The 26,734-nt window shown below is 40.2% G+C and overlaps 1 long non-coding RNA gene across 2 annotated transcripts; it reads left to right on the top strand.

The window, feature by feature from the left end:
- The first annotated feature begins 1,798 nt into the window (after positions 1–1,798).
- LOC129370917 (uncharacterized) lies at positions 1,799–16,012 on the top strand. Of its 2 annotated transcripts, XR_008607103.1 has the most exons (4): positions 1,799–2,028; positions 6,098–6,373; positions 10,968–11,222; positions 14,408–16,012. It is a non-coding gene; the product is annotated as an uncharacterized LOC129370917 (long non-coding RNA). The 2 variants fall into 2 exon arrangements; XR_008607102.1 differs by lacking the exon at positions 1,799–2,028 and having other exon boundaries at positions 4,643–6,373.
- Positions 16,013–26,734: the final 10,722 nt, after the last annotated feature.

Genomic DNA, 26,734 nt, shown 5'->3' with positions numbered 1-26,734 from the left:
ATTTCAATGTGGGGTTATAAAGAGGAGCTGCTTGTGAATTCTTTATTGATTAGATTTAAGTTATGCATGACATGGGATTCCAGGTTAGACAAAAGAAAAAACAAAAAAACATGACTAGACCAGCAGAAATAAAGTATTTCTGAATACTGTTCTTCCTCTGTAAAATTGTCTAGCAGTAACAGCATTCATTAATTCTTTAGAATGCCTTTCTTATTTTACTTTGTTTATGCTCCACTCATAAACGTTGGAAGTACATTTAAGAGATCTTAACAAATGTATCTTCAAGTGTAAAGTCTTGATATCTGTATATTCTGGGAGTGTCCCCCGCCCGGCTGGGGGCCTGGGGAGTTTGGGGGAGGCAGCATAAAGCTTTTAATCCTGCAGAGTAATTCAGTTAAAATACGAGAAATGTTCAATCTAGAAACACATAAGAACTGCATCAGGAACACGGGCCTTTCCAGGGTTAACAGCATGGAAGAGAGGGTGGTGGTCTTGGTGCAGGGGGGGCTTGCCGCCATGCCCTGCAGGAATGGCCTGATGGGTGCTAATGAACTTGGGATGTGCCACCACAATGGGGAGCGGCCCCTGGTGCACCTCGGTGCCCGGGTTCCCATGCAGCCCGTGGATAGAAGAGAGAGGGGTTGATGACGGGAGGAGAAGTGATGAGGGGTGAGGAGGGGGTCGCATGGTTGGTGTACAGCCTATTGTGCCCGCTCCTTAGCCCATTAGCCAGCGCTACCCCGCTTTCCCAAGGGGAGCTCAGAACCTGCCTGGCTGCTCAGGCTCGGTAACCAGGCATCGGCGAGGGGCGAGAGGAGGGGAACGCAGAAACAGTAGCCGTATTTAGAGTTTGATCTCCAGGAAAGCGTTCAAAATTTGGAGAGAAAGAAAAGCGGAGAGAGAGCGAGAGAGACCCCCGACAACAAACCGAGGGGCTGACAAAGTTGTCTCTTTGGCAGTCGCGCCTCCTATTGAAGCAGTAATTTATTCAAAGGAGATTTTTATCCCCGCGATCTGATTATTATGATAATCAAGTGACCCAGACCCCCTTTCTTGGCTCTTGTCTGCGGACCCGGGGCCCGGCGGTGACAGTAAAAGCTGATTTGCACGGTCTTCACCCCCTTGGTCACATTCCTGGACTCCTACGTATTAAAGACGCGGACAATGAGGACGGTGGATGTGCGCACTTATCCAGGCGCAGGAAGCCGCAGGCCACAGACTCTGCTGGGGGCTTTGTGTCAAACGAATACTGGTAGCCACACAAGATTACACGAAACTTTTTTATAATCCCACTTGGTCCAAAACGGGCTCTAAATCACACACTTGATGGGCTGCGAGAAAGTCCCAAATAGGCTCACAATAAGACGGCAGAGATGTGCTAAACTGAACGGCTTTGTGCGTAATTAGGGAATTAATTAGGATTCTAGTGCTTATATTGTGCATATTTAGAGAAATGATTTAATCTTTATACTGTAATATGCCGCAATAATCTTGGTTTATTCCAAAACATGGCAACATGACGAATGTAAGTTTAATTTGACTATTAGTCTCAGGGATTCTGATAACTTGAGATGCTTATTCATGCTTGTATTCATTTTTTCAGAGGGTGGAGACAAGGAAGAAAAAAAAACAGACCTGTATCGTGTCATAAAGGGGAGGGCCTTCTGTCTGTGGCGCTATATGTTTTTAGAGCCTGAATCTTTTAAGTTCATAACGCATCTGACGAACTGAGGAATGGCGATTTGCGCGGAGCGGCGCGGGCAGAGAGAGGGAGGGAGAGGAGGGGAAGGAGGGAGGGTTAAGGCGAGATCCACCTCCGACATGAAATAATGGGGGCGATAATAAAACAGGGGGAAAACCCGCTGGAGAGAAGCTGAATGGATGAAGCTGGAGACACGTCACTGGCAGCCGCAGCCATGAAGACCGTGCGGTCCAACCTCCGGCGAATCACTTCGCCTCCATCCTCCGAGACGCTCGCTGCTCGGTTTGGGAGAGGAGCAGACCCCGCAGCGGCTCGCGTTCAGCGGCGTGAGTATGAAATATCAGCTCTGATTTCGTCAAGGTGGAAAGCTCTGCAGGATATCCGTTAAAAATGATGGAGGAGAGCGGGTTTGCATCATCGCCGCGTACATCGCCAGGCTGCACACATAACGGAGCAGCATGCGTCTTTAGACCGGATGTAACATCAGGCGAATACAAGCGCAGACCACCGGATTTAAATGCATCAGTTTGTCTCTATGTCTTTGTTAGCTTCATGGTGATGGGCTGATGGATGCAATTTAAGAAGTGATGTAAGCTGCTGCAAGTTGGCAACATATTGGTTTGTCCATGTGATGCTCTATATTCAGTCTGAAAAGATATAGGGCGATATTTCAAACGATTCATACAAGCAATTTTAAATTGCAAATTGAATATGGCACAATTTGTGTTTAGTGTTTTACTGAGATGTCACAGTAAAACACTAAAACTTCCTCTGAGTTAGGATGTTGGACAGAACGGTATTATAACTTCTAATTGGAAGTACTATTGAAGTACTATCCAATTTGAAATAAAACTTTTTTTTCCACAGTCTTATTTCAGAGACGCTTTATCTGCGTCAACATGCACTTCAGCCTGGATTTCATCTATAACATCTCCAAATGGGTCACTCCTTCAGCAAAAGCTGCATGTGCAAGTAACCAAAGCCCCATATTCGAGGCAGACTTTTTAAATCTGGACAAAACCGGTAAACAATATGGTGCCTTTTTTCACACTGAGCCCTGCACGGACCCTGCGCGCCCATGTGGCACAGATGTGAGGATTTATCAGCAGACAGACCTGCAGTGCATGCGTAATAAGACAAAGTGGCGGCGTTCACGTCCCCATAGTTGGTGGATAAAGAGCTCACAAGGCCACATATCCAGTGGACACGTGTGCTCCGTGGACAGGCCTGTGCCATGGACACGTGTGCGCCTTAGGTCTCAAAAAACTTGATAATAATTATAAGAATATTAATGAAACGTTTTGCGAGACAAACATGAGAATCGATGTGCAATCAAACAGACTGGAATCAGAATGCTTCGTTTCATAAGTATATCGAATCTAATGTCTAGTTGAATTTAATAATTAAGAAAAGAATTTTATAAAACCATTTCGTACATAGCAAAACAGAAATCCCAATAACCACACGTACAGAAATGAATGATCGTGCGTGCGGCCGCGGACATTAGAAGTGATGTTGCACCGCCCACTGTGTGTTACATAGAAAAAACCCACAACAGCAGCATTAATGAGCTGCGCTAATAAACCAACAGCTCAAGTCTTTTCTGAGGCCCCGTTTGTTAAAGATCTTCACATCGACCGCTCTATAGGATGAAGTCTGCAGTAAAAACATTTGTTTGTTTCAAAAGCGAAATGTTTTCGTCAAAGGTCATTCTTCATCTTTACATGAGTCACATTTCAGATGATCGGGAGCAGATGCATTTACCCACCTGCTCCTGCTGCAAGGTGGAATGTTCTCTGAAATCTGCTTCAATTAGTTACGAGAAAAAAAAGATGAAGAAGGAAAAAACCCACAATGAAATGTACAGTTTTAGAAATGACATATTAGTACGTTTGTTCTCATGCTGTAGTTTTACATGTATTAACATACGTTTTAGAGGCAAAAATACGTGCTGTTACTTTAGCAAAAAATATGAAAATGTTGCCTAGTAATGCAAAAAATAATAATAATTATTATTTAATTTTTTTTCCCTCAAAATATATTTTCTAGATAATGAATCATCACCTCTTGTCTTTGAGACACACGGTGGGAGTATCACACACTCCTGTAGCTGCACAGAGAAAACAAAAATGTGTGCCAACAGATTTTTCTTATCTCAGCGTCTACTCTCACACTAATTCTTGTATTTGTATTTAAATAATGATTAATAATGTGCATAAAATTATTTACTATGAGCGTAAAATTTCCACTGTAATTGCAGCATTCACTGAGAATTGAACTTTAAATTGATTCAGAATAAATCATGTGGCTTTAACCAGTTGGGAACCAGTGAGGCTTCATAATAGGAACTCATTTCCCGCTAATCAGCTCTGCACTATTTGCATTTTTCCCCAATTAGAGGTGCCGAAATTACTGACGTCATACACGTATTGGCCAATGGCACTGCCTGATTAGGTTTGTTTAAATGCAGGAATCCTCACTTCCATTGGTGCTTTGAATCTTCATTCAGTAAATAAATAATAAAATAATTTAATATGAATTTTTAAGGGTTGCATAACAAGACCTTTGAATAAACAACCCAAACTTGTCAAATTTCTGTTGAAGGTTGCATTTACTATTTAAAAAAAATATTATCAGAAAAATCCTAAACATAAAGTGTTATTCAGCTTGGTATAAGTATATACATATTTAAAGCAAGATTAACCCCAAAAAAATTCTAAAAATTTTTGCACAGCCTTTAACTATGTTTTTAAATAAATAAACCCAAATATAAAAATAATTTTTTTATTAATAATTCAAATGTTGAAATAATCATGATATTAAAAGGATTGGAATCAATCTAAAAGAAGCTTTTAAATTCTATGCAATATTGTTTTCAACAATATAATATTTTTAGATTTAATTGGACTTCATTCTAATTTTAAACTCAAAATTAGAGTTTTCTTGCAGGAGTGTGTGTGTGCGTGTACGTTTGTGTGTGGCGTACGAGTGCATTTACTGAATTCATTTTAAGAGTAATTATGTTAAACATGTGAGTATCCTCATCATGTGTGCTCGTATGTGTGCATGTGTCTGGGTGTGTATCTGTGGTGTGTGCGTCTGTCTGTCAGTCAAGCTGCATTCAGTGACTCGGGATATTATTTTGCTCGTACAAAGGTCTTGTTTTGTCCTTGTGCGTGGACATAAATCACCTTAAAAATATGCTCCACCAAATGGCATAAAAATCCATTTTTAAAAAGGCCACATGCTGTCAGAATGCAGCAGAACAGAACTTGTTTAATATAACCTGGGGAACGAAGAATTTCTGGAAAATCGATCGTTTGTGAACAGGCATTTAAGTCTAGATCATTTCTGCATATTGACAGTTGGGTCAAAAATCTTCAGGGTTGTTCTAATTGTTGGGAAGAATAATTTGTGCCTTATACTCTTCTCTCTTCCATCAGTCCGTCTCTTTCTTCACCACTAATCATAGAGCTTCAGTTGGAGCTGGTGCTTTGTGGGGAGGAGCCTGCAACAACAGAGATCTGGGCACACAGAGCAGCTTTAATTAGATGGGGCCTCGTGCCATGTGCCATCACAGCATGTGTGAAAATGAATGTGTGCCTGTATGTTGTGCAGCTTTGTCTTTATGTGGGGATGCTTTTTTTTGTGTTTATGTCTGTTTAGATTTTCCTTTCTTTTTGCATAAAAATTTGTATTATTTACACACTGAATAGAAATCCCATGGACCTTAAACCTTAATGTCCTCCCGTAAGCACCACCCTCGAGTGTCGGCCAACTGCTTTGGCATCAGATAATGTAAATGAAGACAAACCAGTTTCTTTTGTAGTCAAATAGCCAGGATCTTCTTTTAATTTAAAAATGTATTTCAGTCATTGTGGGGGGTGCTGTTTGAAGTCATCACACTCCCATAGAGCCACTCAGTGGGCATTGCAGATTGACCATAGGGATGGGCGCCAGACTGGAGAAAGGAAGACTGGAGTCATTGCCAGAATGAACTGGTTCGACAACTGGTGCAATTGTTTTTTAATTGGTGCACCTTGCTGATTGTTTGACATGAAGGGTTTTTGATATACCCCAAGCCAATCAACGGGTTTAGTGGACAAAGGGAGGTTTCCAGTTGGTTGAGCGGATTTTAGGCGGGATACAGACAACCTGGTGACATCATAAAATGAGAGGTCAGAACATTTAAAGGACGCTGAGAGCTGAAGGATAATTAGAAGAGCTCAAGCCAGAAGACTGACATTTTTGTTCCATGGAGTTAACGGTTGTTTTATTTGTATTACTTAGAATATGTTACATGGCATAGATTTTTACTCAGTTTGTTATTAGTGAAATAATAACATTTTAAAACCCATACATATGTTTGTTAACATTTTTCTTATCTGTCTTTAGGTGAGATATTGGCCCATGTTTCTTGGCCTGGGGTTTAAGAGGATGGGTAGCCTTAGGGGTTGATTGTTATCTTTGGTTATCTAGCTGTATGAGTGATGTACATTCTTCATAAAGCTAGATAACCGAAAGTAACAAGAATCCCATTACACTCCTGGAAAGGCATCAAGACCCAAAGTGACTCTTTTCATCAAAAATGTTTAAAATACACAAGAAGAAGTTTAACTTGAAAAAAATGGACTGCATTTTAAAGGAGAATGGATCGTTCATCAAATAAAGGTAAGAACCAAGGACTTCCCCATTTACTCTCTCATATTTAAAGCAACTACAAACTTTTGTCTGCAAATTAACCCATTTTCACATTTTCAGGAGCTGTTTCTCTAGTAAGTTGTAATAAGTGTGATATTGCACTGTATATTTATTTATTTTACTGCAGCTTGTGGCAGTGACCCATAGAAGTAAGGTTGGTCAACAGAATCACTATTAATCTAATAAGCCCCATGATCCTTGTGTGCAGGGCTGTATGCAAAGGCTTAGCCTTGGTATCACATGGCTTGGAGAAAAAGACCCTAATAGATTTACCAAAGCCAGCAGACTCCAACAAGTCTTTTAAAAACTCTACACTGTGATTGAGTTTGTTTGTTAATTTGGTAAATAGTGTGTTCATTTGTGTCCATTCATTTAAGTGTGACTCTTTTCACTTTTGGCATGAAGTGACCATGCAATGTGGAAAAAATGTGACCCTTTAATATCATTGGAACTGCATATGGTGCTATAAATTATAGATATTCTCCAGCATGGATGTGATTGTGTGACTTAAGAATGCTACTTCAGAGGTAATCTGCTATCTTAATGTCCTGCAGGAACCTCAGCGCAAAGACCCAAATTTATTTGAGGCCCGTTTTGTTAAGTTATCAAATGTTGATTTCTTTCTCCTTTTCACCTTTTCAATGTTTTGCTTGAAACGATGTTTCATTTAAGGTCCTGACTGTTGCTTGATTTGACGTGACAGTTGGCACAGTTTTGAATGTGCCTGTATTCCACGAGGTGCTACCATGTGGAAAAGCTTGATAGGATGCTGATGTGTGTGCGTGTAAGACTCACAAGGGGAGTGGTCCAGGGGCAATCAAGCAGAAAGAACCCCCAGTGACGAAATCCACGAGTGAGTGAAGGAGAACAATCTCAGCCTTAAGGTTCTGCGGTGGAGCTCATGGTGAGGAGTGGAGCTCATGGTGAGGAGTAATTGGTCAATCAGATCTTCAACTTCAAGGCTACTGATGGCTGATTGAAGGTGTGATTTCTGTTCTGCCCATTAAAGTCAAAGGATCATCCCTGCTGAAAAGAGGCTGCTGAGAACCATTCCCTAGGTCTCTGTGCCAGCTTTCTAAGTGAACTCAAAGTATAATACATATTTAACTTGGTGGTTTGCTGTTACAACAAGTTTTAGCTGAAAGATCCCGTTGGGTTTGGACATGTTCAGCTTGATATGGTATAAATTTTAGACAGTTCTGCACAACTGAAGTGAAATACCTGAAAGCTTACAGCCAAACCTTACCTTTCAACGTCAGTCAACTAAAGTCCCAGCGTTGCGTTTGCCATTGTGCTGCATTGCAGGTACTGAGTGTGACATTTGAGCTCTCTGCTCAACTGCTTCTGTAGAGGAATAATGTTCTTGAGAGAAAGTGACAGCCAAAGATGTCCTATTGTTGAACATCAAGGTTGTGCCTTGTTCTCTTCTTTGTTGTACTTATGAAGCCACCATATCTAAGAAATGTTGTAGACTTTTGAGCATTAGATGGCTTTGATCTGCACATACTGTAAATATTATTCCAGATGTCAAATCTAAACTGGAGTACTTTGCATTAATTAATCACATACCAGGTGCTATCCCCACTAACTCTTTAACATCACAGAGCGTTTTACTTTGCCTCTCTTTTTGGGTCAGTTGCAGTGTTAGACTAAATGGAGACCAAACTCTGACAGATTGTGGTTATACCCTAAGCAGTGCCCTGGGAGACACATGTCGTGGTGCAAAAGCTTTGTTCTTTGCTTTGTGTGTGGCACAATTATATCACTAACACTTCATACTGGGACCACAGAGAAGAGACTATTTTAGCTTCTGCTTCCCTGAAAACGGTGTGGAAAAGGGAGAGTTCCTGAAAACACATCAGGGCCTTCACTCTCTTTTTTCTGTGTCCCTTGGTATTGTCTAATATAGAAAGAAGGAGCATAAAGAAATGATGAAGACGGAAAAAAGGCAGTGAGAGGAAAAAGAGGGACGTGGGTAATGGGTTTGGCTTAGCCTTCATGCACTAGGCAAGCAGATTTTGACTCTAAGTGTCAACTAGAAAAACAGCCATTGTGATATAGTCCCGCTCACCCCCACGCCACTAGACTTTACAGTCAATAGAGCTAGTCCACTTGTCACCAAAGGACAATGCATCCCCTTTCCTTCCTTTCAGGCCTGCCTGGTCTGAGCAGCCAGACAGTTTTCTGAATACAACCCAGTGATTCTTGCCCCCTTTTCTCTTCCTCCCTTTCTCTTGATGGAACACACCAACAGGGCTTGGAAAATGGCTTCACTGTTGGGCCAGAGGGCAAAGCCAGACCTTGTTGTTTTCTCCAACATTGGCAGTCCCTCCACCCCTCTATGCTCACACAGAAATGAATGTATCTAAGGCAGTTGCAAAGTCAATGGGCCTCTCCAGACAAAGGAGATTAAGTTTGGCAACTTGGCAGTAACAGGTGTACTTTGACTGAGCTCAGACCACACGGAGGGTGGCTGCTGTTGTCTGACTTGATGCTCTGTTTGCCTCCCCGATGTGAGACAGAGAGAGGAAACTTTTCACTGTCTTTTCAAATAGCACTAATAATCCAAATCTTCTTGAGTAAGAAAGTATTGCATAATGTGTAGTTGAGGTACCCATCCACAGAGTAAGGCTTTGCTTTGCCTGTATATCTAGCTTTTGCTGTATGATTTATATGATTTGCTGAGTTTTCTCCAAAGGTGTTCTTGTTGTGTCAGTACTGACCCAAAGGAAGTATATAGAGAACAACAAACTACGAGAGGGTAGCATGGCGCTGGTGAAGCTTCAGTTTCGCTGTTTTCGGAACGGGAGTTAGTCCTTTCCTGTCCACACTTTCAGCACATTCAATGGAAATAAATCAAACCATTCAGTAACACTACAAAAACGAGACACTTTCAGAGCCAGAGGAAAACACTGCGTGCATTTGTTTGTTTCAGTCATTAATAAAGCTTTTACTGAGAGCCTCTGTAAAGCCCATTCTGCTGAAATGACTTGGCAAAGCATCCGACAGAGGGTCTGTTCAGACTGAAGCTGCTCTGGTTGCTATTGTCTAGCTCTCTCACACACACCTACGTGTCCAGAGTAAGCACACAATTCCATTGTTGTGTGAGCTGTTAATATCAGCGGCTTCACAATAGAGCCCATTCGCCATATTTGCATAAGGCACTTTTCCAACAAGGACCCAGAGAGGGCTTGAAAGCTGGCCCACTCCAGTGCCAATGGCAAAAAATGTCAAGTGCCAATTAGGAGAGGTTTGCCATCATTCAGCAGTACCCCACCCCTGTAGTCCTCTCCCTCCCAGCTTACCCACCTCAACTCTCTCACACTCCAAGTCACCTCTGGTTTCACCACTTCATTCTAGTTTCAGATGTAGCCTTCCTCCTCTGACACCTAGAAACAAAAGCATTCTCCCTCCTTTGCTGGCTGAAGGAAGATCCCTTTTCTTCTGGGTTTAGAGTATTAGTAAAATCCCTGCTTTCTTTGTTTATTACCTTGAAAAAGGGTTCACAAACTTTCCTGCTAAACCTCTGAGATACAACCTCCACCTGTGTGTTAATGTTGAACTTAGAAAACTGACTTAATAATGCCAGCAGGATTTTACATTCTCCAGCTTACATGTGCAGGTGTGGGTTATAGAAGTCTATGGCAAAACAGATGCTGATTCAAAACAATTAAGAATGAAGTCCTTTCATCTGTTAGCCACATATACTAGTGTGTGATGGTGCTAATAATGCTTCGAAGCTAATGGCTTGCTTTAAGCTTCTCATGCTTATTATTTTGAACCACACAGACATAGAAGCAGAGCATCTTATTATGAGAAAAGCTACTACCAGACTTTTCAAACTGAGAGTGCAATCTTTGAGTTCCCTAAGAAGGCTACCAAAACTACAGCTGTTATTTACAAGAAACACATAAAATCCAGGTTAGCTGAACTATAGTATGCATAAACTGAAAACCTGTATAATTATGCAGTTGTTGAATATGCAGAAATAGTTCCACATGTACTTGACTACAATTGTCAAGACAGTGTGTTGACAACAATCTAGAAAGCCATCTGTGCTTGTTAAGTGAGGTAGTGTCAATGAAAGACAGACTTTTTCCAGAATGATGTTGGAGTAAAAATTGAACAAAAATCCATCATAGACAAAATAAAACAGACTGAGCACGCTGGCTGTTGTTTTCCACAGATTGTTTACCTATTGCGCAGCCTCCTGCCACTCGAATGGATTTTTCTCTTGTCCCTTTTTCTCTTTCATTCTTTCATTCAGTCTCTGTGTCGAGTTTTTTTTTTTCCTTTCCCACCCTTGATTCTCAGATGGTTGGATCTGATTTGCATGCATTTGCATAATGAAAGTCATTTGCATGCTCAGGGGCAGACTGTACCATGAGAACAGACATGAAAAGGTGTGTGTGCGTGTGCAAGTGTGTGTGTGCGGACGCATGCATTAGTGTGTATGCATAACTTGGTTCATATGCTTCTGTAAAACTGTCCATAATTGTTTTGATGGCTTAACTACATTGTTAACATTTACCTGTAACACCTCGTGTCCCTGTTCTGTGTGCAGGGTACCTCACCACATAGAGAAAAGATAGCAAAAGAGGACTGAAAACAGAAGAGGAGGAGGGGTTGCTGTTGATTGTGCCCTCCCTCTCTCATCGCCCTCTTCTGCATCGCCTCTTCCCACCTCCTCCTCTTCTCTTTCTCCTCCACACCATCCTCAGCAGACTGCCCCTTTTTCCTGTACAGCGAAATGCAGCCCACTCCACCATCTTAGAGCAACGCTGGCATAAAATGGAAGTGGAAAGACCAGTCACTGCAGGTAACAGACCAAGACCACCATGCCCGCTGTTGTGCTTTTTTTGCTGTCATCACCCTGACACTCCGTTCAATCCTCCTCCGTCACCCAGTACCCTCGGTCCCGTTCGGCACTAGAATACAGTCTCTGTTTTAATTTTCACTGATTTGTTCGTTAACAATTCTCATAGAGCACCGATTTGGGGGTGGGGAGGGTGAGTAGATGCGCACTGAGTATGTTTTGTATGTGCGCTATATCACTCTGCTCTCAATTCTTCTCTCAGGAGGTTGTGGGCATCTGTCCTTGAAGAGACAGGTTTTATTTCCCTGATTGGGGATTGCCATGCCATCCTGTCTTGCATACACTGACAAGAAAAAAGCTGCCATTTTGGAAGTGCAAGGCAAGCACAGTATAGACTTTATACAGTGGAGCAGTTTGGTGTTTGTGAAGGTGCTATTTACAAGAACTGCATAAAAGCATCTTACAGTAGGGCGCTTTAGTTGCCTAACAGTAAGGGTTGCTAATCTAGGTTTGCTCAAATGGATTTCATATTCTTGATATATAGATCAAGAATATATGTTTGATATATTCTTGATTGTTGTTGCAACTTCTAATCTTTGGAGCAATTCTCCAACTCCTTAAGTGAGGCCAGAATTCAGAAGATTGGAGAGACTTTTAGAAGATGTGGATATGCATAAAAGAATATCAACATATAAATAAAAGGGCTGCGTACTGCAAAACAAAACTCACACAAAGTGGGAAAATGTAGAAGAATGAAACAACAAAGATGAGATGAGTAAGAACTGAAAGCTTTCTTGGCAGAGTGGAATACTGAAAAAACTCAAAGCAAGTAAAAAGTATTTGAGTCCTGTTAGGACTTAGACAAGTCATGTATTGTCTTCAATGAGCAAACTTGTTACATTATTTCAACTAGGAAGCTCCTAACTTTGAAAACAGCTTTAACCAAAACACTAGAGGGTTACACTACATCCAGGTGAAGATGAAAGATGGATGGAAAGCATCCGTCCGTCCATCCATCCATCCATCCATCCATCCATCCATCCATCCATCCATCCATCCATCCATCCATCCATCCATCCATCCATCCATCCATCCATCCATCCATCCATCCATCCATCCATCCATCCATCCATCCATCCATCCAATTATCTTATCACTAATGGGATTGCAAGGGCTGCTGGTGCCTCCAGGAAAAAAGTATTTCTATAAAAACCCTTAAGAATCAATTTACTGAAGTGTGTCAAAAATATCACTTCTGCATTTTATAAACTTTTGTTCCACAATTTTCTAAATGTCAACAGATTAAATATTAGACATCAACATTTCTCCAATTAGGTCATTCCAAGCGTTTTGCATTCAACGTTTTGACAAGGCAGCTTCTTCAAGTGTTGCTTGGCTTGGCTGATAAGTTCTTTGGTAACTGTGTCAAACTGGGTGCACTAATCACTGCCTCCATAAACAGGTGGTAGATTGAGCAAAAGGGGCAGGGGCAGTTCTCAATTTACTGTGTAAATTATGCAGAGCCCAAAACAATGCAAACAGTAGACAGTGGAGTGGCTGGCGTTGGCTAATGAGATGATGAGAAGCCTGGGAGGCCCGTGAGTTGATTGAGGAGAGGGGGTGGGCACAGCCAGCAGCTTGTGTCTGGATCTCTGTTCCTATGTATGTGTGCGTGTGTGTGCATGCGTGCGTGTGAAAGAGAGTGGGTCTAGAAGAGCTTTGGCAGGGTGCAGACAGTGTTCTGTCTGCATCAACCCCAGCATCAACCCCTCCTGCCCAGACTGAGTGCTATAGAAGGAGGGGAGGGTTCTGCAGGCAGCTGGGGCACCCAACCCCCATTGCTCCAGCAAGAGCGCCAGCGTTGGGAAACTCTGTGTCAGGGGTCTCCCCAACACTGGCACGTAGGGGCCCCCGAAAAGTCTGGCTGTAACCCCCCATCACCACCATCCACTCCTTCCTCTTGTCTCCTCAAACACCACCACCCCTTCCATCCTAATGTGAGGCTGGGGGCCTGGGAAGGACTTCAAGTTCATGGCCAGACCTCCTATTGAGCTGACAGCCCGACTGTTTGCTCAATTCGGCTCCCTATTCAGAGTCATGCTGGAGGGGGGACTGTGGAAAAAGGCAAGAGGATGCAAGGGGGTGTTGCTAGATGGGACACCATGGCACTGTGGTAGCTATTCATTCACTGAGGAGAGACAAGTAAAGAGCAAGCGAGAGTGAAGAGGGATGGGGGGTTCATAGAGAAAAAAGTGGGGAATCTAGGCGCAAAGTTTGCTTTGAAGGGTGTGTGCCTCTCTCACACTCTTTTAGACTCTTAATTACCGGCGCCTTCCACTTTTCTCACCTCTTTCTCTGGCTGCACCCCACTTCCCATCGTCCTCGCATAAACACTCCTGAAAACACACACAGAATAGCAATGACAATCATTCTCATCATCCTCTCTATCCCCTGATTTTATTAGGCAACATGCTGGGGCTGTAAATTTACCATTAACAAGCTTATTCACTGTAGTTCTCTCAACAAAGCAAGACCATGATGCCAATAACTCAAAGTGACACCAATACCCAAAACTGCTTTTTATTCCAGCAGACTCCACTGTCAGCCTCTCCTCCCCACCTCATCTCCCCTTCCACCATGGCTGTGCTCAGAGCAGAACTGCAGTATAAAATGCCACAGCTAATGTGACGCATGCTAATAGCTCAGGTGATGTTGATTAGCACGGTGATTGTTGATCTCTGCACATAAGCTGAGCAACTATGTTAGTTTCTTTATTTTGAACTTGCTCACCCTCTGTAAGATTTTAAGTTGCTTGTCTGAGCTGTATAAAAATGAAACAAAAACTGTGGGTTCTATAGCTTTCTGAAGTCCAAGAGAGCCTAGCTTAGGGATTGTCACATGCTTCCTCTTTGCATTAGCAGCTTGCAGCGTACCAGGCTCCTGCTAAGGCCTTTCAACTTCACCCTCAATCCCTTCAGCTGTTTTTTTTTTTTACCTCAGCCTGATTCAGGTCACACAATAAATAACCTTGTATAAATGATCTTTTTGTTCTTGTTAAGAGAGAAGACAAGCCAACCTTTGATTCTCCTAAACTGGAATTTATTGGAATTCACTTTTCATTGTCTCAAATAATTGTTCTGACATTCACATGATTGTCCTCATCTTAATGTCACTTTTCCCTTTCACAGATAAACGTTGGTGGTCACGGGGTTCCAGAATGGACAGAACGCACAATGAGGAGACGACAGGACTCCTCTTTCACGGCTTTCTACCATTCAGCTGCTGTAAACAAGGATCCTGCTGTCTGTGTGCGACTTGATGGATCTTGTTTCCATGTCTGTGGAACACTTTGGCCCACCTGGATGTTTTGTGAAGACCTTTTGGTGCTTTAGCTACAAAAACATCATTTTGAACTGTGGCTGTGGAAGCCTGTGGGCTAAGAAAGATGATGCATAGCACTATAATGCTGCAGATTTTTTTTTTAGTCTACCATTGATTTTTTTTTTTTTTTTTGCATTTTGCATATGTCTGTACATAACATACAGACAAGCAGTGTAATTCTATAACTAACATATAGGCTCTCCCATATCTAGGTTGTTTTCAGTTTGAGTTTCAGCCCTTGCTGATGTTCAGTTTGATGTTCTATTTTAGTTGCTAGGACTCAAAAGACATGTGAATGTGAGACCCACGACAGCAGTGAATAATACTGCACTGCGATTGGACAGCTCCGTGTGTCGGGTGACACAATGGCGAAGGAGAGAGCTGTCGTCTTTATACTCTATGCAACTGTTCTGTCTGTTTTGGTTTTGTTTTGGGCAGAGCCTTTTTTATCTACGCTTTGGATTTTTTTAATGGGCTGACAATTAATGGACATTCCTTCATACATTATCAATATAAATTGTTCTTTATCCAGAATTAATTCTAATTTCGATGTGTAAAAACTGGAATTAGAGGAGGTGTGTATCATATTTTACTGGTAATTCTATTTTAAAGCCTGGAAAAAAATACTTTTTGAATAAATGTGGAATCAAATATATAATATTCCTGATGGCAGTAGTGTGTTTGATCAGGAGGAAGTGGCACATTGCTGCTGTGTGTATGTTTCCTCTGAGGCACATTAGTTTGCCTCATAGCAGTTACCTGCGCTGCTGTAATGATACGTCTTTGGGTTAGACATGACAAATACATTGACTTCAAACACTGCCTTAATTTCCTGTTCACACACAAATGCACACGCACACACACACAGATCCCAGTGCAATAACACAAGTACCATTGCAGCTTAATTCATTTTATATTAATTTTCGGGAAGTGGATTTTTTTATCATTATGATTGATCATCTATGCAAATCTTTTAAAGTATTACTTTAAACAATCTATGCACTGCTCTTTTGCTCTTGCATTTGATTCAAGGGAGACTGTCTTGGCCTAATTTAGAAAATGTATTCTTTTGATAATCATGCACATCCCAGTGCTCGAGACAATTACTTATCTGCCTGGATAAGCTTGAAATTATGTTTTTAATCTTTTGCAAAAAAATGTCTCTCTTCTGATATCAGTTGAGAGGCATAAAAACCATGATTTCTGGTGTGAAATAATTAAATCACTATCACTTAATATCCTTGCTTTTTTAAAATGCAAATATAATTTATCTGTTTAGCTTTGTCTGCTTATTAGCTCATTTTTTAAGATGTATGTTTGTATTATGCAACTTGTGTATAAGTGCTCACCACATGTGCCTTTGTATGCAAATCTGTATTAGAATAGTAATAAAGGTTTACATTGAAAACAATGAAAAACTGTGTCTTGGTTTTTGTTTCTATTTTTTTGCATTTCATTAGCAAGCAGACCGTTAACGCTTGTGTGTTTTAGCAGCCGTGTGTCATCATAAGGTCTCCTTGACTGAGCTTGGTTAGTATGCTGCAGTGAGTAGATAACTAGGAAAAGACAAATGTTATTAATTCACACATGTAAAATGATAATTTTACATGTTCCACAAGTTCCTGACAACCTTCTGTCAAGAAATGCTTCAGATGATTTTTCACCTGAAAATGAACCTGTTTTAGTTTAAGCAATGTGTTCCAATCTAACAAAAATATAGGAAATTCCTTCGAGATCGGCTTATTTTCCAAATGTTGTTAGGCATTTAAATGTGTTTTTACTCTGTGCGTGTGTGTGAGTTTAGTTTCCAGCTACCAGCTTGGTGGAAAACAGCAGAAATGTGTCCTCCTTCAGTGTAAAATTAATCAGTGCAAAGATGCTCTCTGTAGTAGCCTGTGAGAATCCTGACCCCATTGTTGTTATGTAAATGAATAATGAGCTAATATGCATCTGCACACAGGCTATTAACTTAGGGAAGAAAAAGAAAGAACAGTAGCACTCATCCCTGATTGTAATGATGTGTGTGCAGCACGGCTGCCTTGCAGGCCTCCATGCCGTGCAGAACACTTCCCCTGCGTGGTTTGCTGTCTGACACCACATATGGTGAATGCGCCAGCATCAACATATGGTACCCTCACAATTCATTAACATTGTCATGTAAAAAAGGGTAATCCCACTGTAAAACAAATGAAATGAAGCCCTTTACAGTTCCTCTCCTTTTATTCATTTCCCGCTCCTTTATGAAGTCTCAGCTAATTTAATCAACGATGCTTTTAACGGAGCTCTGACACACCCTCCTGGCTATCTGAATCCCTGGCTTGTTGCAGGAAAAGCTTTACAAGGCACACTCCCTTGTTTACAGCCATGCTGCACGTTCAAATGAGCTGTTGTACATATAAACAGTATTCCCATGCAAATATTCCAGTACCCTTATTAACCAGGGCAGGATGCAATTACATTATGTCGGAGGCGTTAACATCCAGAGCGTCGGTGCCGGTCCTTTGTGACAACTCCACTTGCCCTCAGTGTTTCTTGGCCACGTTATGGCTCTCATAATCTGATTCACAGTTTTTGTCATGCTGCCAAGATGCAAGTGGCATTAGCCAAGTGCAATAGGCCCTAATGAACTGAGTGCCAATGTTAAGCACACTAGAACAAGCTAGAGTGACGAGGTACAACTGGGCTGTCATTTGCAGCCATGTTATATCACAACGCAACTGTCTAAGACTCTGGGTAAATACCAAAGCCTCCTTCAGCTTCCGGTTGGTGGCATCCTTCAATCTGTAAATCCTGCTTTTAGAAAGCTGCCCTCAAAGAGTCATGGGGTGTGTCTTGTTTTTGACATGAACCATAAAATGGCCGCCTGTGACATTAAATCATTATACTAAAGATCCGGCTTCCAAGATGAGTGATGTTAATAACTGCTTCGGTGAGCGAACACACAAGGCTGGGTGGCAGGGGGGTGTCTGAAGTGGGAAATGGCGGGTTCTGGTGCTTGTCCAAGGTCTAGGAACTCGAGTGCTGCTCTTTTCACAACATCCCAACAATCATCATTGGTATGCAGGAATGTGCCCTTAGGAGGCTGTTCTGTGTGATTTAGGAGGGAAATGTGTTTGCTGCCAGTAGCTAAGACACAGAACATGTCTCCCACTCAATCAGACAACTGAACTGCCGGCGATTGACAAAAGTGGGCATCTCTACAGAGATACTTCTACCTCTGTGAACCGCCTCCTGGTGTTCCAGACTGGTCATTCTGCTCGTCTAGCTAAGACAAACTGTCTCAGATTATTTTCAAAGCATGTTATACTGCCAAATGTTTCATTTATAATAAATATAAAATATATAACACAAGTGTTCATTTGGCAGCTCTTAGCTCGTCTGTTGCAGTTATATTGTCATATTTTTTCTGAAATGTCATTTTTGCAATAGCAGAGGGAAATGCTACTTAGCAGAAAATTAGACTGTTATTTTATGACTTTTTGTAAAGGTATGATCAATGCAGTATCGGCTGTATTAACACATTATTTGTGCTAAAATCCCATTAACATTCTGAGGTGAACTTATGTTTGAATGCTCAAAAACCTGAGCTTATTTGAAACATTTCAGCTTCATGTACATCAAAAAATTACACCTATGATGAGTCATAAACAGAGCTTTATATAGTTAACTGTAAGAAAATACATTTTCTTAATTGTTCACTACTTGGTTTTGTTTATAATATGCCAAAATGTTGCACTGAGATTTTTGGGAGTAGTGAGGAATAGTGTAAATATACACCACCCAGTCAGCATCCATCACATTTTCTGATGCCATAGCAACACCTCTGTGCTTCCAGTTAAACACGTACAGTGAGCATACCTGTAGTTGTAAACAACTACACATGTTTATAATCATAAAAACAAACATTAAATAGAAAGGGATGTGAGGGCAAGATAACATGGAGCCGCAAGAGCATCCGTTGTGGTCAAATTATCTCAAATGTTTGCTCTGTAGCAGCACATAATGATGGCAGCATCATTCTATGGGAATGGAACAGTAAATCTGTAAATGGAACTAAAAAATTAGGGTGATGGCCTCTCAACCAGGGGAAGAACTCATCACAAAAATATAAACTGTCAAAAATGAATGCATCACAATGCAATCATTATGATGCATTGTGGTTTTTGGAAAGTGGAATAAAATTTTGCAACTCTCAGTCAGATCTTAACACTGACAGACTTGCAGAATGACAACAACATGATGTAGGAATAAATGTCCTAAAAAGAAACACATCATGCAATTAACCTGAAGAAATCCAAGAGCAGACGAAAAATTGAGATATTAGCATTTATCAGTTTGGAAACCAAAAACTAAAAACCAAAAGCTTTAAAGCCTTTGACTCCAAGTGACATTATCTACACCTGGAGAAAACAAAGAACAGGAAAGTCAAACTTGTTAAAATGTCTCTGAGAACACACTGAGCACTCATTCAGGAAGCCACAAAACAACCCAATTCAAAGAGAAACTATTATATTTCCCTTTTTATACATGTATCTGTAAAATGAAACTGAAATCAAATTCCTTGTTTGTATGCATAAACCTGGCAAATAAGGCTGATTCTTACTCAGTAACATCATCTAATACACTAAATAACCTCATTTGCCTCATTTATATTTAGATTAGCACAAAAGAAACAAATAAAAAAACAAACTACACTTTCACCTCAGACAATTGGAAACACTCCTTTAAGTTTAGCCCTTGCTGCAGGTAGTTTACTGCTTCACTTAAAGCCCAGAGCTTTAAATGTTTGTAAGCCTAAAGCCCTTTCTTGGCTCTTATGTGTTCAGATAATGAACCTCTCCTGCCTGAGCAGGAGAGGTTTGTAAAACTTGCAGCTTCGGCGTGATGATTTGGATGTCTGGATCACCAAGGATGCTTTTCTTGGCGGCAGGAGAGCTCTGTTGTGGAATGTCAAGTAGTTTGGCTGAGGAGGGCGACTGAAGCGGGAAGTGATTTGACTAATGTTTCTCTTTGACTAATGTTTTCTCTTTCACCTCTGCAAAAAACTTTACGGTGATGTCATTCATATGCAAAAAAAGCCGTGCTTTTAGTTGGTGAATGTGTGTGCAAGATTGTGTACTTGTGTGTGTGCATGTGCTGCTTGAGTGGCTGATTCCATTACTTGAAGGACCATTACACTTGCCTGTCAAAAGCCAAAAGACCTGAGAAAAATTAGCAGATTAAATCACTCTGCTGACCCAACACCCCCTCACATGCTCACGGGTTGCTAATCATTGCACTGGTGTGTTTTGACAAAATCACAAATATGTTGCATGTCCTTTGAAAGCAGCATCAGTATTTGATCTGTGACAGGTCTTAATACTGGTGACAAATATTTAAAAAATGTAAAAAAAAAAAAAAAAGGACAAAAAGCAGAGATGCAAAACACAATCAGAGCAGAACTTCAGGAAACAAGAGTTGCAGAATGGAAAAACTTTGTAAACAGTGGCAACCAAGAAAGTTGGATCTGGAAGTTGGTTTTGTACTTCAGCAAAGTCAAATAACAGAGAGATGCAATACATGGAGCTGGGTGAACATTTAAACATATTTCATAGTCAAAAGTTGGAAGGTAAAAAATTCTCCTTGATTCTTGAAAAAACAAAAATCAAACTTCAAAAATACATCAGATTTTTGATACAAACACAAGTAATTTAACTCCTCAGTTTTTCCAAATAGAATAAACCCAGCAGAGTCTATGCTCCTAAAAACAAAAGAATAAGGATGGATAAAGCATGAATTCCAGAATGTGGGAATGAAATCCCCTTGGGTCAGATTAGTATTCTGGGAAAACAAAATTCCCCACCGGGGCGTTCGCCACAGACCAGATGGGTGTACCTCAAAATTTAGGCACACAGAGGGGGAAGTGACTATAGAAGAAGAAGGAGAGGAGGAAGATGCATGCCCCCCCTCCGAGAAAGACAGAGAAGAAAATGACGGAAAAGTGAGGAGGAGGTTGTGAGAGAGAGGCGCGAAGAGTTAATGCCGACAGCCAAACAAAGGCCACCACCACTGCTGGGGGCAGAGAAGAGCACGGGAAAAGAGCAAAGGTCAAGGGGACCTCTGGGGGATTCAAGTTCAAGGTGACTGTCAGTGTCTGCATTTTAATAATCAAACCCCACCTTCCAAGTCCTTCCACTTCCACTTATAACAACAACTACTGCTCCCTTCCATGACTGTTTAGTCCTCAACATTAAATCTGAAACTACACCATTGTCTCTGTGTTGCCACATCAGGGCCTCGGTGAGGCAAAAGGTAAGAGCGAAGAGGCGCATTGGGGTTTATTTGGGGCCCCTTGTGTGAGATGCTGGGCTCCTCAAGTGAGAGCTGGATGCTGGGTGACTGTGAGTGGCATAATAGCTGCAGTGTCCTGCAAAAATGTTAATGATGCTCTACTTCCAGACATCCTAAATGATAAATTTAAGTGTCATGATGGTCTTTGTACTCTTGTTTCTTAGAATTTGGATTGCTTTGGGTTATTATTCCTATAACCTAAGGAACAATTAATTTTATTAAAATCATGTTTTACTCCTTTCCATTTGGAAACATCTGGACTAGCACCACCAGCATGTTTCAACATGTTTAATATCCCGAGAGTTATGTTATAATTTGCGGCATTCACAGTTATTTCTACGCCTCTCCGAATTGAGGTTAAGTTGACTCAGATTGGACAATATGAGATATCAGCTGTAATAACAGATTAAAACATCACTGCAATATTTGAGCTCAAATTGCACGAGTGTTTCCAGTTATCAGTCATTACCATGAAAGCAACTGATCCTAAAAATGGCAATATGAAAAATGTGTAACATTACTGAAACAATCGTAATGTTAGCAAACAGAAAGATGTCAGCAACTTTCTAATCTGTTCTGAAACGTCTGTTGATGTGTAGCATTTTGAGACCTCTTAGTTTACCTTATATGGTCAGGAAGGTTTTATTTAAGTTATTGAGCTAAGAAATTGAACTTATCTTTCAAAAAAGAAACCTGGTAATCCAAAATTTATTCTTATTTCAATAAGGAGCAGTTTGGTTTTGGATGGATTAAAATAAATGCAATCATTCTAAGCATCATCTCAAGTTAAAACTCATTTGATCTGGCACAGTTAAGTGTGAGAAAAATATAAATAAATATGAAGAGTACATACATTAAAAGAATCAAACACAATTGCTTAGTTAAATAAAATTTTGGCAGTATGCTGAAAGATACGATATTATGGGTTTGTCTGGTCACCTTGAATAAAGGCAGAAAATATCACTTTCTGAGCAGATTCTGGTGGATATGCAGAACAGTAGCATAATCAGATTTTTAAAGTTAATTATATTGATTATTTCTGCTTCTCTCTCACATGTCAGAGGCTACATTAAGATGCCATAACAATTTAGCATGGAAGAACAAGATGTAATCTGCAACACTGTTGGGAAACTTGTTTTATACAACATATTTTTTAGGTTTTACATCTGAGAGCTAACTTTGGATTTAGTAATCACTTCCATCAGTGTCTCTTATTAATTATAATTACTTGAATTCATGATTAAACAGTAATTCAATATTACAGTAATTTGTAAGAAAACAACTTTATGGTTTGAAGAGACCCCACTCTATTCAAATTTTTGCCCGATTCAACATGGAAAAGCATCTGTTATCACACAAAAACACAAATTGCTGCACCATAAATTCTAAACAGGTATTGCAATAATTTCCCTGTCAGATTTTTTTTTTTTTGGCATTAAATTTGGGCTTAAAAGCACAAAGTTGTTATAGCCTTTTCCACAGACATATAGAAAACAGGTTTATTTTAAAGGCTTTTCCAAGAGGAGTATGGCATTTCTTCACTTCTGACTAATTTTGACCACAGTGCATTAAGTTCAAATATCTTAAATGAGCTGGAAAGCTGTCCCTTGTGGCTTCAAGGCCTTTAAAGAAAAGGGCATGTGTTTGTTTTCCTGTCTGTGATGGGGCAGATGTCAAAGGTTAGGAATACCACCAGTGTCAACCCCATAAAATGACACATCACCACTGATGACCCCTTGTCACCTCTACAACCTCCACACAATGGCAGGTCAATTGGTTGGAAATCTGTTTTTGCTACATCTTTTTGTTGCTGTCAAATTGACCAGATGAACCACAACATGTCCATAAGCTGACCTATGACCAAATCAATCTGCTGGTCACACACGCCAGGACTTCCTGAATGTCTCATTGAGTCAGTTTCTAAATGACTTCTTCTGTCTTTTTCACTGACAAAATGAGACACTCATTTGAACAATCTTTTATTATCTTATGTTTGCACTTTTCAAGAAATTACCAAGATTTTAGGGACTATATATTAAAGAAAATCAGGTTAAACAACTCTATGCTACGGTGTTGTTTTTTTGTGTAGTTAGTTGTAGGAGCTTATTAACACTTCTAAGTTTCCATAATTCATTCTATGTTGAACTGACCAACAGCTGTTGTGTTTCCAACCTTATTTTCAGTGAATTGTCAAATGATTCTTAATGACAGAGTAAATGATAATGAGTCAAGAACTGAACCTTACACAACCCTCATGGCATTCTAGTGGGCCAAAGGTAAAATCTATCAGATCATCCATCAAAACCAATCAGGGTTTTGGTTACAAAACAAATTACAAATCAACTGTTTGCTTAGAAAAGGAGACACAAGGAAGACATTTAGTTAACATCAAATGAAGATCACTGTATATAACTACTTGTTCTGTTTCTCAGAACAGACGTAATTACATCAGTTATGTTTATTTTCAACTGAAGACAATTATTGCACAGTCAGGCATTGATTTGTTCAACGCATCATCCAGACAGTAGAATAGGTTGAACATCACCTGGTGACTTTATGACGTAGAGTGTGTGGATTTTACATAACTATGGTAACTTTTCTTGTCATTTGCTAATCTAAGCTAGCAAGATATTAAATAGAGTCCACAAGTTGGAACCTTGTGGTATTACTTATGTGAGTTTTTAGGCAACTCCAATGTAAAGTTATCTTTTGACAACAAGAACTCTGTGTGCCTTATTAAGTAAGAATCAAACCAGTCAAGTACATCTTGAACCCTGAAGATGTTTCTATGAGTTGCACTGTGATGACTGTATATTTGTATTAAATGTACCACGTTCTCTTTGCAACCCGGAAAACCCTTCGAAGACCCTGTGGAAACCACATTGTGGGAGAGTGTTAGTGCTGTGGCACATCTTAGTGAAAGGTCCTATTCCAAGGTGAATGGGACAGAAGGATAAACCCACATTCTCAGTAATTGACATTTTGTTCTTTTTGCAGAAACATAAACTAATAGCTCTCTGAGTCTTTGGTATATACGCTTCTCCTTTGGTTTTTGAGTTTTATTAATGGGTGAGAGGATGAAAATGTTATTCCATACATATGGCGATATCTTATTATCCCATTTAAACACTGAAGTGTGACTGAAAAGCAGGCGTCACTTAATGGACACATCATCTTTTGTTATTTACCAGCTCTGGCTGTTAATGTCGCCATTCCCAGCCTCCCCTGTCTCATTATGGGTTCACATAGGAATGTGCACAAAAACGCACATTACTGCATCACCTTCACACGCACAAACATGCTCGAACTCACACAGACACGATGGCAGCTGCTTGTCAGGATAGTGCCATGTTCTGCCTCTCCTCGCAGATTTTGTGCTAGCTCCCGGGTTGCCTTGGCAACTGGCTGTGCATGCGTGCGAGTGTGTGTGTGAACGTTGGCATTGTGTGGAGAACGTGACGAGAGGAAGGGAGCATGGAGAGCACCCAACGCACACACGCATGCACGTAATACATGTGCGGCAGGAACACAAATGCACACACACACACACACACAAATTAATTTATGGAGATGTGAGAAGTGCAGGATTAGCATTATGCCTGGTTTTACTACACATTCACTTTAGTGGCCTGATGGCAAAACAGACCCATGAAAATAGCATCCTTTCAGCAAGCTGAGACATGTCAGATCCTTCACTGTTCAAATAAAAAGCTTTGATTGGGAGAATGTACAAAAATAAAGAAGGGGAACAATAAATATTTAAATGACAAAGCAATGTAACTGAATATCTGTTATTTGAGTTCTATAAATTTTAGAGACCATTATTTCTTAATTTTTTAATAAAAACATAACCAAAGTTCAGTTCACAACAAAGATTCGTGAGCGTCTGTAGGCTTGTGAGGCTTTTTATTTATGCAGCCAAGATGTGTGACCACAAAAGCCAATCTAGTTGTTTACAGATACACATTTATGGAAAACTCAATGAAGAAGTTAACACTTCTAATTCTAGCTGAATTTAACAAGATGTGTTTGCACACTGGGGTCATTAAAACAGACTAAAGCTAATGGATAATCTTAGCGATACCACAATATGTTTCACTGCAAAGTGTAGATCACACCAGGGAAACACCAACACATGTTTGCTATTTGTTTGTCAATTATTTCCTTCAATAACAATAAAAATACAGTCATTCTATTTTTTAATTAATTTTAAATAAAATTATAGTATTTTACTCTAGTATATTTATGAATATGTTTACTCTCCTTTTTATTCTGGTAAGCACTCAAACATGTGAACGTATCTTCATGCTCCGTTTCAACTGACAGTTGCTTTAACGACAGCATGAAGGTTTTTAAGTACACATAGAAAATGTGGTGGCATTTATTTGATTTGCTTTCCTTTTTTTCCTGTTATGACTGCAACATGTGAAAGCAGGGAAGGTATCATCTTCAAATGTCAAAACTGATGCAACATGGCCTTACAGGCATTTTCATAAAACTTTTTGAATACAGCAAATGTCAACTTTGATGTTTACCATTAATAATTAGCAATACTACTGATTACTATTACTAATTGGAGTAATCTCAAAGGGAAGCCACGTTAACAGTTATATACTGGAAGATATTAAATCTATTAGGTATTACCTCTTAAAAGAGGGCATCATCAGTACATTTTTCTTAAGTCCCACAATATAAATCTGAATTTTCTTGTTAAAATTTGTATTTATTTTCAAGTATTCATCTGATCTCCTGGGAGTATTGTTTTGTCAATTTAAGTGTGTGACATTCTTAGTCTTCCTTTTTTTACTGATTTTTAAAAAGTGACTGATTGCACTCATAATTGAAGTCTTTTTGAGTGTTTTTCCAACCGTAATGAGGGAAAGTGATTAGTTAATTACCAACAGATGTGAGGATAGGGGTGGGATCTGCATTAGATACACTGCCTGTTTACCAAGTGAACACTGATTTTTCAGAAAGGATTAAGAGCTGCAACATAAATCTAGAAGAAGTTTTCTAATTTTAAAGGAAACTGCATTGCACCCTTGACACTTTCCAACAATGCTGATGCCACTGATTTATATATACAATAGTGTTTTCTGCTTGGCTTAGGAGCTGGTATATGCAACACTTTGAGGTTTTTCTGTTTCTTTTCTTCTTGATACCTCAGAAGAAAATCTGTAGTACTATACTGTTTCCTTACAGTATCAGTCATCTGAAAAAACATAATATATAAATACTCTTGGAGTATTCATGAAGGGTGTTTTGTGTTCTATTTTTTCTACATAGACACATTTACCACATGATCCCACAAAACCTGCAAAGTTGCTTCAGCAAAATGCCTCCAATAAATTTACCCATAAGCGTTATGAAAATCATTGCACTATCAACCCATTACTACGTGAACATGTCAGGGTTATAGAAACACAAAGCAAAAAGGTCTTCTGTTGTGTATCATGTGCATTTTCTTTTGCAGACTCTTTTGAAAAATCCCAGGGAGGTCAAAGCAACCACGAAAATGTCCTGACCCATGGAAGCTGAAGGTTGCAATAGGATGGGCAACTGTCAATCAAACCGTTCAGATTAGATCTGAGTGGCTGAGGATGGAAGGATGAAAATGAAGTTGGAACTCATCACTTGACCCCTGCATATGCTCCTGACTGTCCCCGTATAGAAAGAGGAGAAGGCAACGGAGTCTCCAACAGCTATCTGCAGTCTTGTTCGGGACAATGAGCAATCAGGAGTAAGTGTTGATGATTAGCGATCCACTCATAGCAAGGCTGACCTCCACAGACCCTGTTGAACCT

The sequence above is a fragment of the Poeciliopsis prolifica genome, unplaced genomic scaffold (genome assembly GCF_027474105.1).
Source record: "Poeciliopsis prolifica strain line A6 unplaced genomic scaffold, Auburn_PproV2 SCAFFOLD025, whole genome shotgun sequence".
NCBI classification, from domain to species: Eukaryota; Metazoa; Chordata; class Actinopteri; order Cyprinodontiformes; family Poeciliidae; genus Poeciliopsis; species Poeciliopsis prolifica.
The sequence above is the reverse complement of the archived record's forward strand: the minus strand, read 5'-3'. Positions and strand labels throughout refer to the sequence as shown.